General features: G+C 36.3%; 2 long non-coding RNA genes across 2 annotated transcripts; both read left to right on the top strand.

Annotated features, from left to right (window-relative positions):
• Positions 1-8178: 8178 nt before the first annotated feature.
• On the top strand, positions 8179-9598 carry LOC136283800 (uncharacterized). Its single transcript, XR_010718913.1, has 3 exons — positions 8179-8240; positions 8590-8649; positions 9449-9598. It is a non-coding gene; the product is annotated as an uncharacterized lncRNA (long non-coding RNA).
• A 4658-nt stretch (positions 9599-14256) lies between these two features.
• On the top strand, positions 14257-14848 carry LOC131796065 (uncharacterized). The gene is made up of 2 exons (XR_009341081.2): positions 14257-14307; positions 14518-14848. It is a non-coding gene; the product is annotated as an uncharacterized lncRNA (long non-coding RNA).
• The last annotated feature ends 5090 nt before the right edge of the window (positions 14849-19938 follow it).

Genomic DNA, 19938 nt, shown 5'->3' with positions numbered 1-19938 from the left:
TGACTGTTATCTTAGAGTCAATGAATAAGGAAGTTTTCTTAATTTTCCTTACTAGTGAGTGGTGACCGCGATGAACTTTATATGATATGATTGCCAGGGATATGCAGATACTGTAGAGGCGCTCACGTAAACAGTTTGGAGGTGGGCGATCCTCCCTCTGACTTTGGAACTGCGACAAGTTTATAGCGCAGACTAGCTGGCACAGTTTGGGGCACCTCAGGGCCTCACTAGGATCATCATACTAGAAGCCTTCGGCTAACTAATCGTAGAAGCGGGTGGTTATCAGCAACGTGTAAAAATCTCTGAACCCGGGCCATCGCGAGAACTACTCAATCAGTCACAGGCAGAAGAAGAAAGCGAGATATTCTTGTCAAGAGGAAGGATGTATCAAAACGTTACAGTCATATTTACTGCCTTCCAAAAGCACCTTAGCATAGGCAGACACAAATCGAAGCTGGCAAAAGAATCCGCCTTTGATGAGAGCAAGAGGAAATAGACGAAGGCACAAGTTCGTTCACAGTCGGACCTCAGGCAAAAATTCTAACAACCAATCCCTTACTAGCCAGGTGGACCGCTTTGGATGGGTTCTTTGGAGAACACAAAAAGCTTATGCCTTTTTCTCAGAAAGCAAAAAAGTATCTTCTAAACGTGTGCCGGACACGGGAGGAAACTAGTAAGAAGTGTGGCTTCTCAAATATGGAGTTTAAGAGACGACACCGGCCAGAAATGTTGTATAGGACAGACTGGTTGATAGAGCAGCAGATCGCTTGATACTTCAGCCGAATATCTGCCTTGACAAAAGCTGGTTTATTGAAGAGGTTTTCCTCTGTAAGTATGAATAAGGACGAAGAGGTTGATGCCGATGATCTAGTTTCAGAAACTGACCGAACAAGGCAGAAGATCAGAAGGGACCTTGAAAAATTTAGACGAAGACCGCAAGGGAGGGTACAGCTGGCAGTAGCCACAGGCTATAAAAAAAAAAATACAGCCCTTTGCATCTCACTTTCCTCTCAAATTTATCGTCTTTACCCATGAAAATCACGGGAAATTTGCAGGAAGCCTACTGGTCAAAATATTGCTGGCTCATTCTTCGAGTCACGCAATTCAAAGTCGGTAAGTGAACGTCGGCAACACTCGATCGAGAGAGATGCAGATTTACATGTAGATATAGGATGCTTGAAAAAAAAAAAGGAAGATATTTTACGATCGAAGTAAGCAGATACATATAGAGACCTGCAGAATATTCTGAAATTTTTGTCTAGCAGACAGCATGAACAGCGAAAAGTATTAGGGTCACGATGCACATCCCTTGCCAAATGGCTTTTGGAATTCCTAGGAATTCCTAGGAATAAAGGTGTGAATTTTCACGGTAAATTCTGACTGGGAATTCCTAGGAATTCCTAGGAATTCCCAACCATAACAACTCTGGTTCTAAAAACCTAGAAATTCCTAGAAATTCCCAGAAATTCCCAGAAATTCCCAGAAATTCCCAGAAATTCCCAGAAATTCCCAGAAATTCCCAGAAATTCCAAGTTTATAGCCAACAGGACTTGGAATTCCTAGGAATTCCTAGGAATTCCTAGGAATTGCTAGGAATTCCAACTCAGAGAACCAATGACTTTCCCTGAAAAGCTGTAAATCTAAAAAATTCCTAGGAATTTCTGGGAATTTCTGGGAATTTTTAGGAATGTTTAGGAATTACTGGGAATTTTAAGCAAAAATTTGAGGCTAATGATATAAAATAAATACTTTAAATTAAAAAAAACCCAGCTAAAATTCAAGTATTCAATGAAATTTATTTAGAAGCTTAATTAAGGCTTACATGTAAAATATTTTTGATTAATTAACATCAATGTGTAGTAATATTAGGATGGAATTTGATTTATTTTTCTTTTCTTGAAAACTTCATACGGATTAATCCTCAATTACAGCTATTCATATAAAATAGTTCTAATCAATCATTAAATTTGGTTTGACACAAATTGTGAATAAAATCTGTTGATTCTTTTCCATAAAATACAATATCTTAAGTTATATTTGAAAACCAAGCACTCTTGGGAGTGAAGGGGCTAATTACCGACAAATAAAATTGATTTTTTGATTAAAATCTTGTTGTAACTGTAACAATAAATTAGAATGAAGTTATCCTAAACTGCAAACTTAGCTGCTGTTTGTACTGTTTGTATTTTTTTTCCTGGGCTCACAATGAGTTGGCCTTGAATGAGGTTGTCAACAAGAACCTTGACCATTTTGTATCTGGAGTCCTTGACATCTGAATTTGAAAAAAAATAATATAATAAAATATGTATATTTAAAGCTCAGACCAGGCTTTTAAGATGGCTATGAGGAAAAGGGCATTCATTGGATTCTCAAATTGAGAAATCTCTGTTATATTGAGTGACTTTTATATTGGAGTTAGTACATCTCTGTCATGGATTTTACTAAAAAAGGGCTGAATACATTATTTTGTTTTTACCAAGGAGGGCTTCTTTATGTACTAAGGTTTGTTTAATAACAGTTCCTATTATGAATCTTGAATGTTCCCAAACGTGACTAGAGGAATCTTGAAACCTTACTGATAGGTTTATTTCATTGTAAAGCATAAGCTTAAGAAACTGCGGCATGCAAGTGACCGATTCGATTCTCAGAATTATTCTAGTTTCAGTTGCGGAGCGTTATGTAAGCTTAATTCAACCCGCTACATCTATTCTTTTATAAGATTTTGATCACGTAACGAATATCGCAATTTTTACTCACCACAAACTTTCAAAATCGTAGCTTTACAGATGGCCACTCGACCCTTGTTTGTACCAGTCAATATGTCAACTGTTGTCCCTTCTTTTAACTCCACGGCGCCAACGACTTTCTTTTCTTTTACAACACTCACGCTATTCTCGTTTTCCCATTGAACCACAATAAAAGCTATCTTTAGAAATGTTATATTAAGCAAAACAGTTGAGAAAAGCGATCAACCGATCCAAAGTACATTCAAAGATGAGCGCCAAATGGTGTCTTCTTTGTTTCCGATCACGGGCATGATCACGTGGATCTTTTAGGACTTGTCATTGGCTAGCAAAGTGAATCCGCTGGCTTGCCGATTGCAGTGTTAAGAGAAGCGCCCAACTTTATTCTGACTTCTCCGACCGGTTTTCTGCTTCTAGAAGATGGATAGCTTGGTGATATAAATAAAGATGTGAGCTCACTCTATGTAGAAATAATCGAAAAGAATCGATCGTATTACAAATGCACGGTTTGTGGCCGAAGTTGTCGAGGAAACAGACTCGAAACTCACTTGAGTTGTGTTAATGGCAAAGGTGAGAAATAACACAAGCCAATCACAGTTTTGAATGCGACTACAAATCGTCTTTTACCCTCATATTTATAAAAGAAAGATACCACATTCGGAAGTATAAGAGATACATAGATGATCCCAGTGTACCAGTACCTAAATCTACAAAGCTTGACCGTAGTAAGCGTTCAGCAACACGTTCCAACACCGCCATCTCGATTCCTCAGCCAGTCGTTTCCACTGAACTTAAAGCAGTATTGACAACAGAGTAGAGTGCGTCTTACAAAGGAGAAACATTTGTACAAGAGACAGGAGTAGCTATATGCGATTACAGAGGTGCGTTAGAACTCTGGTCCACAAATAGCACTACCGGAAGTATAAAACAATCTTGTTGATAGCTGACAGACAGAGAAGAACAACAAGTAAACTTAAGAGCTGTTATTATTGAAGTGTGACTATCACTTTTCATTTTTATATAAAGAAGGACTTGTAATTTACACCAAAAATAAAAAGATGTAATATTTTTTTGGGAGATCCAGTGATTGGGACATTTAAGAAATTAAGTTATGAAAGGAAACTTGGTTGGTACTTCTCACTACTAAGAAGTCTTGTTGACAAATATTTTAAGATCAGAGTTTCAAATAAAGTAAATTGAAGACGTCATATAAAAGGTGTTTTTCCTCTAAGGGAACATTGACTACCTCTGTCTTGTCTGCATGCCAAATGTTTGCAAAGTGTGTGGATGATCCACAAGTATTGGAACTCTTACAAAAATGTTTTGTAAGAATAAAAACAGCAAAACAAATTACAGCAATTAGTCATGAAAATAGAGCAAAAAACTGAAAAAAAAAAAAAGCAGCAACAACAATCATGAAAAAATAAAGATTAATTAGGTGTTGAATTTGTTTGTCTAAGGCATGAAATTTCTACTAAAAGTATTGTCAACAAAAAGTCTCTGACAGCGTTTGAGGCAACTGAGCTTGACTGTTCCAAGGTTTTCTAACAAAGGCAACCAGTAATGTAGGTTAGGGAAGTAAGATAACAATGTAATTATTGTTAATTATTGTGGAAGTTGGCAATTTCCATTTAACATAACTGACAGCTGGTTCATGAGAAAATCCATATTAATGTAAAGATTTACTAAAACTTAGTTTGAGTAATAAATTTCATGATCTTTAAGTTATAAACATGTACATGTATGTATATCTCTTGGTAAGTTTTGTATAGCATACCTTTTATTGAGCCAAAGTTTTAAGCCTCTGAAATTACTCTTTTTCTTAAAACCTTCGCATTCAAGGTATTGAGAATTTCTTAGAATTTATGTGGACCTCAGGTTATTAAAATTGCCTCAAATTCAATTCCCAGAAATTCCCAAGAGTTCCACACTTCTTAAATTATAGGTAGTTTGTAAAGCTGAGAATTCCTAGGAATTCCTAGGGATTCCAAGTCCTCACAAAACTGGAGTCTTCCTTTCCCAGAAATTCCCAGTAATTCCAAGCTTTTTAAATCAGAGTTAATTTGCATAGTTGGGAATTTTTGAGAATTCCTAGGAATTCCTAGGAATTCCTAGGAATTTTTAGGAATTCCTAGGAATTCCCAGAAATTCCCAGAAAACTGGGAATTCAGTTTGCAAGGGTCATTTGCATAATTGGGAATTTTTGAGAATTCCTAGGAATTCCCAGAAAACTGGGAATTCAGTTCGCAAGGGATGTTAGTTTTGGCGGAGTTCTGCATTGAAATGTTCGATGGCGGTAAGTGTCAACGACAACACTATTTTAGTTTTATCTTTGGAATAGAAGCACAGTTTTTGAATGTAAAAGAGATATTGGTATTTTCTCTCAAGCAAGAGGGCAGAATTTCGCGGCTGTAAAAGCCGAAGTTGTTGCACAGGGAACTTGTATGTCAACTTACACTTTGCATGTGACTTTAAAATCTCCTGAAATGAGCGGTAACAAATCATTGACTAATGAATGTTTTGTGCCGTATAAAAGCCATATTTGCTGATTTTAGTAAATCTCCAAATTAGCAAACGACAAAAGAAAGAAACATTACGATTTCCCATCAACATTTCGCCTACACGCATCTCTCTCGACGTGAAATTAATTTCCATTCCTTAAAAAAAAATCTCGAGAATTGTTCGCATTTCTTAGCTTCCTTAATGAACCATCATGGATAACGAGCTGTCACATACAGAGGTTTATAACATAGCTAGTAAATTTGTGTAATCAAATTCAATTGCACGAGCGTGCTTCATATTCCTATTGTGCACGCTCATGACGTCAGCAAACGTACCCTTGAGAAAACAAATTTTCCATCTGGTTGAAAATGTTATAAAACAATGGATTCATGCGTCAGCTGTGCTTTCATCGAGATATGAAGCACTTGGGAAGTTTGGAGAGCACTCAATAAGCTAGAGTTGCTCTCAGCTATGCCTTGAGCAACTCTTACACATCTTTCGTGCTCTCCAAATTTCCCGCGTGCTTCATATCTCAAAGAACACACGCTGACGTATGAAGCAATTGTTAATTATTGGCCCAAGTGACCGCTGAGAGCCAGAATTGCGTGACAGGTGTAGTTGATAGAAGCTTCAAGCCATAGTCGCAAAATTATGAAATGATGAATTATAAAGGGGAATTAAATTAGTGTTGTAGCTTTCTTGCAAGGAGAGATAGTTGACCTCAATCAATATTAGATGAATCAAATAAAAACACAGTCATTTCTTTGCCTATATTCATTATTGGCTTTTCATATCCTATTTACAGCTTTGTCTCCTACATCTAAAAGCTGATAGCAGCCACTTAGAAGCCTGCTGATACTCTACCAACAGTATAAAAAGTGCTACTTTGTTTGGCTGAGAAAGAAATGCAAAATTCTACAAAAACCCAAAAGCTACGAACATATTCAACAACGATCTATTCTTTCCCAGTAATTTGAGGGAGGATTTTTCTTTTTGTTTTTATAGAGGGAGCTGGGTTTGTGATTGATGTGTGTCAATCAATGAAGTTTCAGTCAGATAGAGAATATTTAAGTTAAAGTTATAAAGATACACGATATTTGAGAAAAATTCAATGGAATGGAAAATATTTTAAATAGATGATTGCAGAATATCTAATTGGAACTATAGGGATACAAACTGCAGGAATTAATGGAATACAGGATAGTTAGGCCAATAGTTCATAGGAAATGGGATACTCAAACCAGTTTTTTCTGGGAAACCTGCAAATAATACATTCAAACCTGCAATCAAACCTGTTCTAAGTAGCCTTTTTGTGTTGTCCTCTACCTGACACAAGACACAATAAATTCCAAACACTGCAATCAACAATCCATAATGTAATTGGTACATTTTAATAAGTTGTTAAACCAATTTTTGTGTGTATAAATTGTGTGTAAACATAACATCTCTTCGGATCAACCTACATGTATAAATAACAAATTACATGATATGCAACAAATTTGTTTGCTGATAATTTCACTGACAACCTAATTGTTTATATATATTTTTTCAGAGTTTCAACACATTACAGAGTGTATGTATTTGAATGCATACCAGGGTGCCAGCCCAACTGCCAATCAAGTTGTATGTAGGTATACATATACATCACAAATTACAAATTTCATTCCTGTTCTAAAGATACAACTTGTCCAAATATACAAATATATCTGATTGCATTGGCAAAAACATGCCCATTATGTTGCAAGATTGACATTTGAGTTCACACCCTGCTAGAGCTTAGCTAACAGGTGAACACCCTGTGGTTGAAAGCTTGTTGAACATCCAAAGCAGCAGGCTTAGCAGAGGCTGCAAGAACCTGATTTTTAGGTTTTGGTTGAAGGTGGGCATTGCCTGCCTTCAAGCCAGCCTGGTTAAAGAAAATGCAGGAGATTGAATGTTTAAGCTAGTGCCCGCATGCAGCCTGGCCACCAAACAATCCAAACAATGCAAATGACTCTGTATGGAAACCTCAGGGGGTGGAGAGGATAGATTTTTGAAACCCTTTGGTAGACTGGCATTTTTCTCTGAGGCTAGAAAACACTTGTCTTATTCCTTGTGGTTGAAAGCCTGCATTGCAAAACTGGTAATCAGCCTTGCAACCTGTCACACTTCAACCCCTGAAGAGGGGGGCATGGGGATGTTTGGTTTTGCAGTTTCTAACAGAACCCAATGCCCTCCTCACTAAGCTAACACTCCATGGCTGGAGGGTCATTGGGTGTCAAAAGCATGCCTTTGGAAAAGAGAGCTCAATTGACATTGCAAGGTTTAATCACTGGAAAGCTGGCATTGCCCACCTTCAAATGAGCCTGGCCAAAAAAAGTGCAGAGGGCTTTAAACATTAAGGCTAGTAACCAAATGTAACCCAACCACCAACCTTCCCGAGGGGGGGTTGCAAATGGCTTTGTGTGCAAAGTGGGTAGAGTAGGTTTTTGACTTGCAAGTTACAAGGAATTTGTTTTTTGCATAAAAGTGGACATCTTGTTTTGAGTTGTTATGAGGCTGGATTTGTTTTATACTTTGTCTGTATATTCATTTCAGACTCATACTTCATGGCATCACTTCTCATGCATTTAAACATTTTGGCTAGGGGTGGGGTGGGGTTAAAAATGTTCAATTTTGAAAGTTTTTTTCTGCGATATTCACTTTGAGTTTGTTGTTTTTTTGGGTCTGTTTTGGTGAATTCACTCAGATATAACTAGACATATACATATACATATACACACCTGTTTTGAAATAATGCCATTTGAAAAAAATGCATGAAATATATATACCTTTTGTTTTCTCACCAAAAAGTGTCTCTTTTTCTATGTTTATGAATGAACTATGTTATAAGCCACATGAATATGGTTGTCAACTCCAACATCAGTGACCACATATTTGTATTACTTTTGTACAGAATTTGTAACAAATATTAGTGAAATCATAAAGTGGAAATGCAACAATTGCAAGACAAAGGTAATTTGCACCAATAAATTCAAAACTTTAAAATCCTTTTTTTACCATGGGGCAACTTAGAAGAAGAGGGAAATTCTCTAATTACATCGCAAATTAACTTTCTAATGATTAAATGCTCTATGTTAAATATGCCACAAATATGGTTGTCCATTTTATTATTACTGACTGCATATTTCTCACATTTTGTTACAAAATATGTTGTAAGTTATATGCAGGAAAATAAAAATCTTGGTTTGTTGGAGAATTTTGTATTTGATCAACAAATTGTGCTGTAATTGATGTTTTATTTGATTTCCTTAATCATCTTTTTGATATTGAATTGATATCACTGACTATTACTTTTTTACAGAATTTGCTGCAAATGCTGTAGCACAAATGAACACCAAACAACTAGCAGATAGGAACAGAGGTAATGCACCAATAAATTCAAACTTTTAAAATGCCCCTTTCAACTTGGGGCAACTCAGAAAAAAGGGTCTGCAAAGTTTAGCATAATGATTAAAACCTTAGTGAAGATGGAAAGTCATTTATGCCTAAAATATGAACCACAAGTGCTAAAACCCACTGACTACTGCTAGCACAAACAATTATTGTATTATTTTGTTCATAAATTGACTTGTCATTCACATGAACCCAAATCACCTGTGTTGTTGCATCAAACAATTACAAATATTAACTATAACTCACTGGTACAGCAAAACAGAAAAATAGCACTAACTATCAATTGCCTTTTACAAAAATTAACTATTAAATCCAACACTTTGAGTGGGGAATTTGAACAACACTTTGGCCCCAGGAACAAACTAATCTTCAAAACTTCAAATGCCTGAGGAGGTTGCTGTGATAGGGGGATGTTAAAGCTCCAAATTGACGGATACATATTTATGTATCATACCCAGCCTATGAAATTTGATCAAATCTTATCAATCCTAACAGAATGAGCATACATTTTAATTCATAGTTCCTTACTTGCACATAACTTAGAACATCCACTTGTTCAGCAGTGACATCATGAACATCCTGAGAACAGTTCTTCCCACAACACACACATACACACAAAAACTCCAACTTATAAGAAAGTTTTTTCCTTTAATCCAATCATAGAACACCAAACATCCAAAAAATCTGCAAGATGTCTGTCAATTGAAATTTTCATTGAAAAGAAACTTAACTTAAGTACTCAGACTTAAATGCAATTTTTTTTGCAGAACATGCTACACAGGCAGCAACGAGGAGACAAAATGTACAATGGCACTGTAAAAATATAGTTATAAAATAGCTTGTAAATTACTACTTAATTCTGCTTACAATAAACAAATAATACTGTTGCAAGACAGTTCAGTTCATTTCAAGTAGGATTTATGTTCTTAACACTCACTATATCAGCTGTTTGTGAAAACATTTCTGTGGAAACATTTTAGATGCCACAGTCGCCTTTCAGTTCATTTCTAGATCAATTGGAGAAAATTAAGTAATCATTAATAGTAATGATTCAAAATTTATCGAATATTGACACCCAACTCAATTCCATTGGTAATCTGTTGTGCCAATCACCAGCCATGATAAGTGAATTTTTTTAAATTGATTCCTAGAATTGAAGATTACCAATAAAGCTAAATAATGGTAACACTTTTCAATTATTTCTAATAGAAAATACAATCTTAACCCTTTAACTCCGAGGATCTCATTGGCAACTCTCCTAACTGACTGTCATACAGTTCTTTTGATGTTCAGTTAGTTTGGCGAATTTGGTATTGGATCAAGTAATAATCTTCTGATTAATATTTGTCTTTATTCTCATTAGTTGTCTGCTTGGTATTGCATTGATTTTGTAAGGAGAAATTATGTCTTGGTCACTGGATCATGGGAGTTAAAGGGAAATAACAAAATTCTTTAAAACCTACACTGTAAAGTGAACTTTTGGTACAGTGAAAAACCCAATTCAACATAGTGTAACATCTTAATTGTGTATTCATTTGATCATTTTTTAAAAGATTATATAATGACATCACAAATTTAATCTAAAAAGCAGGTTTCTTCTGTAGATCTTGTCAACTATAAGTATGTATTTAACCCTCTCCTCCCTAGCATCAGTATGAATAATCTCCATACTACTTCCTAGACATTTCCCAGGGTTCTGACAAGGAGAATTTGTTCACCAATCAAAAGCTTCTTTTGTTGGTGATCATATCCTTTATTCTCATGACCTTAATGTTTGGTTCAAGGGTGATGTTGTGAGGAGAAATTAGATGTTTAAGTCACTCTTAGTGGTTGAAGGGTTAAGGTGGATCACATCATTTTACAGACAAATTATCTTTCCTATATTTCACAGAACTCCCCTTGCGAACTGAATTCCCAGTTTTCTGGGAATTCCTAGGAATTCCTAGGAATTCTCAAATGACCCTTGCAAACCGAATTCCCAGTTTTCTGGGAATTTCTGGGAATTCCTAGGAATTCCTAAAAATTCCTAGGAATTCCTAGGAATTCTCAAAAATTCCCAACTATGCAAATTAACTCTGATTTAAAAAGCTTGGAATTACTGGGAATTTCTGGGAAAGGAAGACTCCAGTTTTGTGAGGACTTGGAATCCCTAGGAATTCCTAGGAATTCTCAGCTTTACAAACTACCTATAATTTAAGAAGTGTGGAACTCTTGGGAATTTCTGGGAATTGAATTTGAGGCAATTTTAATACCCTGAGGTCCACATAAATTCTAAGAAATTCTCAATACCTTGAATGTGAAGGTTTTAAGAAAAAGAGTAATTTCAGAGGCTTAAAACTTTGGCTCAATAAAAGGTATGCTATACAAAACTTACCAAGAGATATACATACATGTACATGTTTATAACTTAAAGATCATGAAATTTATTACTCAAACTAAGTTTTAGTAAATCTTTACATTAATATGGATTTTCTCATGAACCAGCTGTCAGTTATGTTAAATGGAAATTGCCATCTTCCACAATAATTAACAATAATTACATTGTTATCTTACTTCCCTAACCTACATTACTGGTTGCCTTTGTAAGAAAACCTTGGAACAGTCAAACTCAGTTGCCTCAAACGCTGTCAGAGACTTTTTGTTGACAATACTTTTAGCAGAAATTTCAAGCCTTAGACAAACAAATTCAACACCTAATTAATCTTTCTTTTTTCATGATTGTTGTTGCTGCTTTTTTTTTCAGTTTTTTGCTCTATTTTCATGACTAATTACTGTAATTTGTTTTGCTGTTTTTATTCTTACAAAACATTTTTATAAGAAAAGGGGAACATTGACTACCTCTGTCTTGTCTGCATGCCAAATGTTTGCAAAGTGTGTGGATGATCCACAAGTATTGGAACTCTTGCAAAAATGTTTTGTAAGAGTTCCAATACTTGTGGATCATCCACACACTTTGCAAACATTTGGCATGCAGACAAGACAGAGGTAGTCAATGTTCCCTTAGAGGAAAAACACCTTTTATATGACGTCTTCAATTTACTTTATTTGAAACTCTGATCTGAAAATATTTGTCAACAAGACTTCTTAGTAGTGAGAAGTACCAACCAAGTTTCCTTTCATAACTTAATTTCTTAAATGTTCCAATCACTGGATCTCCCAAAAAAATATTACATCTTTTTATTTTTGGTGCAAATTACAAGTCCTTCTTTATATAAAAATGAAAAGTGATAGTCACACTTCAATAATAACAGCTCTTAAGTTTACTTGTTGTTCTTCTCTGTCTGTCAGCTATCAACAAGATTGTTTTATACTTCGGGTAGTGCATAACTATTTGTGGACCAGAGTTCCAACGCACCTCTGTAATCGCATATAGCTACTCCTGTCTCTTGTACAAATGTTTCTCCTTTGTAAGACGCACTCTACTCTGTTGTCAATACTGCTTTAAGTTCATTGGAAACGACTGACTGAGGAATCGAGATGGCGGTGTTGGAACGTGTTGCTGAACGCTTGCTACGGTCAAGCTTTGTAGATTTAGGTACTGGTACACTGGGATCATCTATGTATCTCTTATACTTCCGAATGTGGTATCCTTCTTTTATAAATATGAGGGTAAAAGACGATTTGTAGTCGCATTCAAAACTGTGATTGGCTTGTGTTATTTCTCACCTTGGCCATTAACACAACTCAAGTGAGTTTCGAGTCTTTGTTTCCTCGACAACTTTCGGCCACAAATCGTGCATTTGTAATACGATCGATTCTTTTCGATTATTTCTACATAGAGTGAGCTCACATCTTTATTTATATCACCAAGCTATCCATCTTCTAGAAGCAGAGAACCGGTCGGAGAAGTCAGAATAAAGTTGGGCGCTTCTCTTAACACTGCAATCGGCAAGCCAGCGGATTCACTTTTCTAGCCAATGACAAGTCCTAAACGATCCACGTGATCATGCGCGTGATCGGAAACAAAGACGACTCCATTTGGCGCTCATCTTTGAATGTACTTTTCATCGGTTGATCGCTTTTCTCAACTGTTTTGCTTAATATAACATTTCTAAAGATAGCTTTTATTGTGGTTCAATGGGAAAACGAGAATAGCGTGAGTGTTGTAAAAGAAAAGAAAGTCGTTGGCGCCGTGGAGTTAAAAGAAAGGACAACAGTTGACATATTGACTGGTACAAACAAGGGTCGAGTGGCCATCTGTAAGGCTACGATTTTGAAAGTTTGTGGTGAGTAAAAATTGCGATATTCGTTACGTGATCAAAATCTTATAAAAGAATAGATATAGCGGGTTGAATTAAGCTTACATAACGCTCGGCGCAACTGATTCTAGAATAATTCTGAGAATCGAATCGGTCACTTGCATGCCGCAGTTTCTTAAGCTTATGCTTTACAATGAAATAAACCTATCAGTAAGGTTTCAAGATTCCTCTAGTCACGTTTGGGAACATTCAAGATTCATTATAGGAACTGTTATTAAACAAACCTTAGTACATAAAGAAGCCCTCCTTGGTAAAAACAAAATAATGTTCTCAATTTGAGAATCCAATGAATGCCCTTTTCCTCATAGCCATCTTAAAAGCCTGGTCTGAGCTTTAAATATACATATTTTAATATATTATTTTTTGTCAAATTCAGATGTCAAGGAATCCAGATACAAAATGGTCAAGGTTCTTGTTGACAACCTCATTCAAGGCCAACTCATTGTGAGCCCAGGAAAAAAAATACAAACAGTACAAACAGCAGCTAAGTTTGCAGTTTAGGATAACTTCATTCTAATTTATTGTTACAGTTACAACAAGATTTAAATCAAAAAATCAATTTTATTTGTCTGTAATTAGCCCCTTCACTCCCAAGAGTGCTTGGTTTTCAAATATAACTTAAGATATTGTATTTTATGGAAAAGAATCCACAGATTTTATTCACAATTTGTGTCAAACCAAATTTAATGATTGATTAGAACTATTTTATACGAATAGCTATAATTGAGGATTAATCCGTATGAAGTTTTCAAGAAAAGAAAAATAAATCAAATTCCATCCTAATATTACCACACATTGATGTTAATTAATCAAAAATATTTTACATGTAAGCCTTAATTAAGCTTCTAAATAAATTTCATTGAGTACTTGAATTTTAGCTGGGTTTTTTTTTATTTAAAGTATTTATTTTATATCATTAGCCTCAAATTTTTGCTTAAAATTCCCAGTAATTCCTAAACATTCCTAAAAATTCCCAAAAATTCCCAGAAATTCCCAGAAATTCCCAGAAATTCCTAGGAATTTTTTAGATTTACAGCTTTTCAGGGAAAGTCATTGGTTCTCTGAGTTGGAATTCCTAGGAATTCCTAGGAATTCCTAGGAATTCCAAGTCCTGTTGGCTATAAACTTGGAATTTCTGGGAATTTCTTGGAATTTCTAGGAATTTCTAGGTTTTTAGAAACAGAGTTGTTATGGTTGGGAATTCCTAGGAATTCCTAGGAATTCCCAGTCCGAATTTACCGTGAAAATTCACACCTTTATTCCTAGGAATAAATTCCTAGGAATTCCTAGGAATTCCAAAAGCCATTTCGCAAGGGTCACAACAAAACAGAGTCTTTGTTAATCATATGTTGGAGGTGTGCAAAACAGTAAGTTTCAACTCATGTAGTTTACAATTAAATTCAATCACAACTACAATTAGACAAGAAAGGCAATTACCATTGATAGTTAAAACACAAAAATTTACATTTACACACTAGAGCAATAATCATACACCTTTGTGAAGTTTTTATGCCCACTTAAAATGTCATTTATTCTTTCTGATGCACTCCTTCTGTTAATGACTTCTTTTCCCACAGTTTGTCACATCAAACCTTGAGAACATGTCAACAACGTCTGATGAAAATGATGCTGAGGACGAATAAACAAGATTCTGCTTCATTACCTTCCTAGTATACTCTTCTACACCATTATGTACTGAGCTTCATATCAAAATGCTGCATTATATGTTAATAGCATAACTTCAAACATTTGCAACCTGATATAGTCTATACATGACCTAAAGAGCTGCACAACACTGATTTAATGATAAGTCATCAATGCATTCAATTTCAGAATCCAATAACAAATTGTGACAGTTATGACAACCCATGTTTTTTTTTTAATAAAATGTTATCTTGTTAATCAATATTACTTCTCAAAACTGGCTGTCACTTCAATGAAATAACATATTAGCCACACAAAAGGCGTCCGAAGCTCATGTCTCGAGAAAAAGCAAAACGATGAATTCATGAAAGCGTCACATGATGCGTGACTCGGTGCTAATTAAGTTACGAGAGGAACCATTATATGAGAATTTGAACACATTATAAGGAATAGTATGGGGAACGAAATTTCATCCATTTATAAGAAGAAGTCAAGACTGCACGCTACGATTTGGACCGTTGTCCACGTAGAGGTAGTTTGCGCCCTGAAAATCCTCGCAATTGGCATTTTTCTCAGCCAAAGTTGCAACAGGAATAACAGCGATGGCCCTAAATCACACAGTAAGGTCATGAGAATAAAGGAAATGATCACCAAATAAATAAGCTTGGAAACGATAGTCTTTTTCTGTACAAAATGATTTCAAGTCGACAACAATATTAACTCTTCAAGACTTTGAACTGTGATTATAATACGTACATCTTGATGCGACCAAAACAACACACCGAATGACAAAAACATTTACAAACTTTAACTAAGCAAAATTACCTTTTTACCATGCGATGAACAATTGTAGTAAAAATCATAGTTCCAGTGTTCCTCTGTTTTGTATCCTACTCGCCAGCAATCTTAAAAGCAATTTCCAAATGGAAATTCTTCATCTTGACTTTCCTCTTTTTTTTTTATTCTTTTTTTTTATCTAAAACCATTTCTATTGTCTACGAACGATTCGCCACACAATAATAAACATATTCCAAACTTCGACGCCATCGTTTAGCTCGTCGTATGTTTCGGCTCTTTGCTGCAACAAACCGGTTGCGCATTAAGATAGATCTTTCTCAGCAACAACCTCGTTACTAGGAGACTAATATTCACCAATATTCCCCTAGCAACAAACTGGTCCAACACTACCAATTGCCTCGTTAGGCAACATATTTTTAGCCATATACTTCCAAGTCAGTTGCTTTTAGCATCTCATACCCTCTGTCTGATAAAATCGAACTTCCACTACAAATCATTCCTGATTTAAAACGACGAATACAATCTAAATGGAGACTTTTCTTTCTCTAATTATCGATGCTACATTTTAAATATAAAGGTAGATTCTCAACTAGTCTCTAAGAATCAAACACCACTTATAAGGGCCCAGGTGCACTAGGAAAATTTTGCCAGTCTTTTCACGGAAAAATCTGCCTTTTCTTCAGTGAGACAAGTACACCCGGTAATTTTTTATTCTACCAAATTTTGTGACTTGTTATCAGTCTCGAAAAGCATTGTTCTTTTGCTTCGGAGCTGAAAAAAAATTTTGTCAGGTGTAACATCTGATAGATGTTTCGATTTTACAAGCCAGAACATCAAATAAAGAGCGTTTAAATTTCACCTTCTGAACCTACCTTTAAGACTGAGTACGTCTTTCGTGCCCACCGAAGAGCGCGGTAAAATTAGCGCCGAAGAGCTCTCTAATTTAAACAATTTGTGATCTGGATTTCTTTCAGTTGTGAATACGAAAAAGGGAAAAGAAATACAGACGAAGAAAACGTAGCCGTCATAAAGAATAAGTTATCCAAGTAGGTTGTTGTCTTTGAATGGTATACAGAACCGCGTTTTATTTAATTATCTCATTTACCGATTAGTCAAATATTCTTAGCTTCCACGACCACTTTATCGAGAGTCTGCAAGCAAAGAAGACTTCTGTTAACAAGCTTAAAACTGGATCCGAAGGAAACAAAAGACAGCACGATTCAACGCCCAGCCACCGCCTGAGGACTCACTCACTCAAATCGGTTCTTCTGGATTTTCAAGAAGAAAATGACATTTTCCTCATCGCAGTGGTTCACGTATGAATAATATCTCGTCTATCTCAATGACCACAGCTAAGAAACCTACACGAGTCGCAGAATCAAGACTTGAAGTGACGGTTTTCCAGGAACGGCACTCCCAATAGTAGCAGAAATTTAATATTTAGCAAAGAAAAAATCACCTAGCTCTCTCGAAACTGAACTTTCTAAATCTCAAGCTCTACAAAGAATCGTTACTTCACTGGCAGAACTAGTTGGTCCTACTGTTCATTTCGACCACAGAGTCATCGCGTCTAATGCGCACTTCGACATTCCCAATTCTGTTAATTACTTCGAATGTGAAACCTCGTGTAGCCTCTTCAGTTCCATTTAGACAATGCGCTCGTCCCAATTTCAACCCGGACATAACCGATTGGCAACAGCGACCAGTCGTAAGGAGTGACGGACCACCTGTTACAGATACATGTCGAGTGCTTTCCTGACCCAGTGAAAAAGCCTCTAACGCAATGCTTAAACTCCATCAGCACCTCAACAAAATCGTTGAAATGCTTGCTATACAGCGAAAGAAAAGTTCTCTTACTCAACCAGTCAAGTCTCTCTTTTCGATGATGACCGTCTGAAGTATGAACCCTTTCAAACAGCTTTCGGGTCCCATGTTTGGCGAAAGTCCACGCCTCACGAGTAGTTTAATTTCTAACTTAGATTTCTCTCACTCGTGAAAGCAGCAGTTCATTCTTAAATCACACTTGAAGTCGCATCCAATGTACTTCAAGAAATCCAGTAACAAATTGACGTGTTATTCGTCAATTTCATTCTTTTGTTTTGTTTTTGTTTTTTTGTTGTTGCTTGAATTAAAAAAAAGGTGTTATATTTCTTGACTAAAGCTGATAGGTAATGAAGCATAACTCTTAACAAGGAAGAAGTATAAAAGAGAAGATAAATAAACCTACAATAGCTTAAGACAGGTCGCTATTGGCCTCTTTAAAATAGTGCGTCTTAATGAGTCTCTTAAACATATCAAAATCATTCTCTTTTTTAATATAGTCCGGTAAACCGTTCCATATCTTTGGAGCAGCCGCAGTGAATGATCTGTCCACAAGAGTGCATTTGAACTTAGCGGTATGGTCTTGCAAAATAACGCCCACAATACTCCGCAGGTTATAGCGAGAACATCGTTGAATATTTATGAGGTTACTTAAAAACGCAGGCCCCATATTGTGAATAGTCTTGAAAGAGATCACAGCGATTTTATGGGAAATTCGGAACTTCATCGGTAACCAATGCAGTGCAAGCAGCAGTGGGGTGATATGACAGTATCTAATATCTCATAATAATTTTGGTGTAGTTTTTTTTTGTGAAAATGTACTTTAGTTTTCGAGAAATTAATTTTTTCGTTCGAGCGCTCCAATATGCAAGTTGTGTGACCTCATGTAACGAATGTACTTCCGCCAACATAGTCCTTTGTTTTATCATCTAAACTTAATCCCCTGTCATTATTGAAGCTGACAAAGAAATAATTTTTTTTTTTTGTGGTGGATATTTTTGTCCGACATACTTTTCGTATGTCGAAAAATAACATTAAAACAAAGACAGTTTTAACACTCGATTCGAAGGCTGAGAAGAGGAAATATGTTTCTGATGTCTTAAAGGCGAATGGCTATACAAAAGCTTTTCTCCGTAACTGCCAAAAACCAGTTACAACTAATAGCCTCCTGATGAAAGGGAAGCAGCGACTGGTTTTTCTGTTATTCCTTACATTCAGGGTGTTACGGAACTCATTCAGAGAATTTTGAACAGCTTTAACGTTGAAGTTGCAGAAAAACCTTTTCAGACTTTGGGGCATATTTTTGCCAAACCTAAGGGTCCTGTCAGGAAAGACCAACGAACCGACGCCATTTATTGTATTCCTTGCAATGACTGTGACAACGAATACATCGGACAGACCAAACGTTAGTTTGGTAGACGTTTGAAAGAGCATGAAAAAGCGGTTTTCTTTTTTCTTTTTGCAAAAAAAGAAAATTCAGCTTTATCGGACCACACATGCCCAACTACCCATACAATTGGGTGGGATAAATTTAAAATTATCACCATTACTCGGCGTTACCACCAGTGCCTTTGTTTGGAAGCTTGGGATATTAACTCCACCTACGCTCCTTTAAATCGTGATGATGGCGGCTTACTTCCTGACGCCTATTTACACCTCGTCAGGGAAAAGGCAGCTAATTAGTGAACGTATGAAAGGACCTCTTGTTGCAGCGTTTAGATCTCCCCTGATGAGGGCACTAGACAGGAGTGTCGAAACGTTGGGTCTATGAATTGTAACTTCTTCGGTTACATCTATTAAATCTGTAAACCAGAGTAGCATCAAACCATGTCTGATTGTCCACTTGGTTGTCATGTGAACTTTAGTAGAGTTTATTGGGGTTTTCATTCCAGAAAGAAACACTCATTCTGGACGACCTTTTTTAACTGTATAATATAAACGCGGTACGACTCATATCTGTACGAATTCTCTTTAGGAGCGAGGGAAGCATAGAAAAAGACAGAAAAGGACACAAATACTTGTTTTTACAGACTAAATTATCTTGCATGTAAACGCAATATGAATTAATTTCGTTCCGGAACGAAACTCATTTTGGAATTATGTAAAAGGTACCTTTGGGACGGAACATTAGATTTTTGAGGTGGGGGCGACTGGCAGAAGGCGATCGGAAATGGGTGGGGATGCTTTACATACCTTTTAGCGGTCAAAATCAGCGATCGTGTACCTTTAACGGTCTCTCAAACTTAAGTGGACTACCAGGGACCTAGCTGGTACATTTTAGGGTGTTTTTCGCTCGACAAAAAACCTGAAATAAGCATTACTAGGACGATTTGATGATTTGACTTGAGCCTCTAGAGCACATCGATCAAGGAGTTTTTATTTTTCGGGATTTTTCGATTTTTTCTTTTGAATTAGTACTTTTTAGGGGTAGACATCAATTGTTGCCACTCCCAAATAGATAAGACTCTGGTACCTTTTATGATTTTATAGGGCTCGTTTTCGAAATTCCCAGCGCGCAGCCCCGCCCTCCTAAGTAAAGGTGTCCCCCAGGGGGTGATGATGCGTGCAGCACTCTTGAAGTTTAGCAAGGACAAATTTTGATGTGATTTTTGTTGAAGAGAAACAAGTTTTGTCAGCGTCTATTAGCTTATGCGGAAGGGCCCTTTACCACCGTCGGCATAATTACGCGTACCGCCATCGGGCGGGAAGCCAACAAAGTGTTCAGGCATTAGTAT

The sequence above is a fragment of the Pocillopora verrucosa genome, chromosome 10, assembly GCF_036669915.1.
Source record: "Pocillopora verrucosa isolate sample1 chromosome 10, ASM3666991v2, whole genome shotgun sequence".
Classification (NCBI taxonomy): Eukaryota; Metazoa; Cnidaria; class Anthozoa; order Scleractinia; family Pocilloporidae; genus Pocillopora; species Pocillopora verrucosa.
The sequence above is the reverse complement of the archived record's forward strand: the minus strand, read 5'-3'. Positions and strand labels throughout refer to the sequence as shown.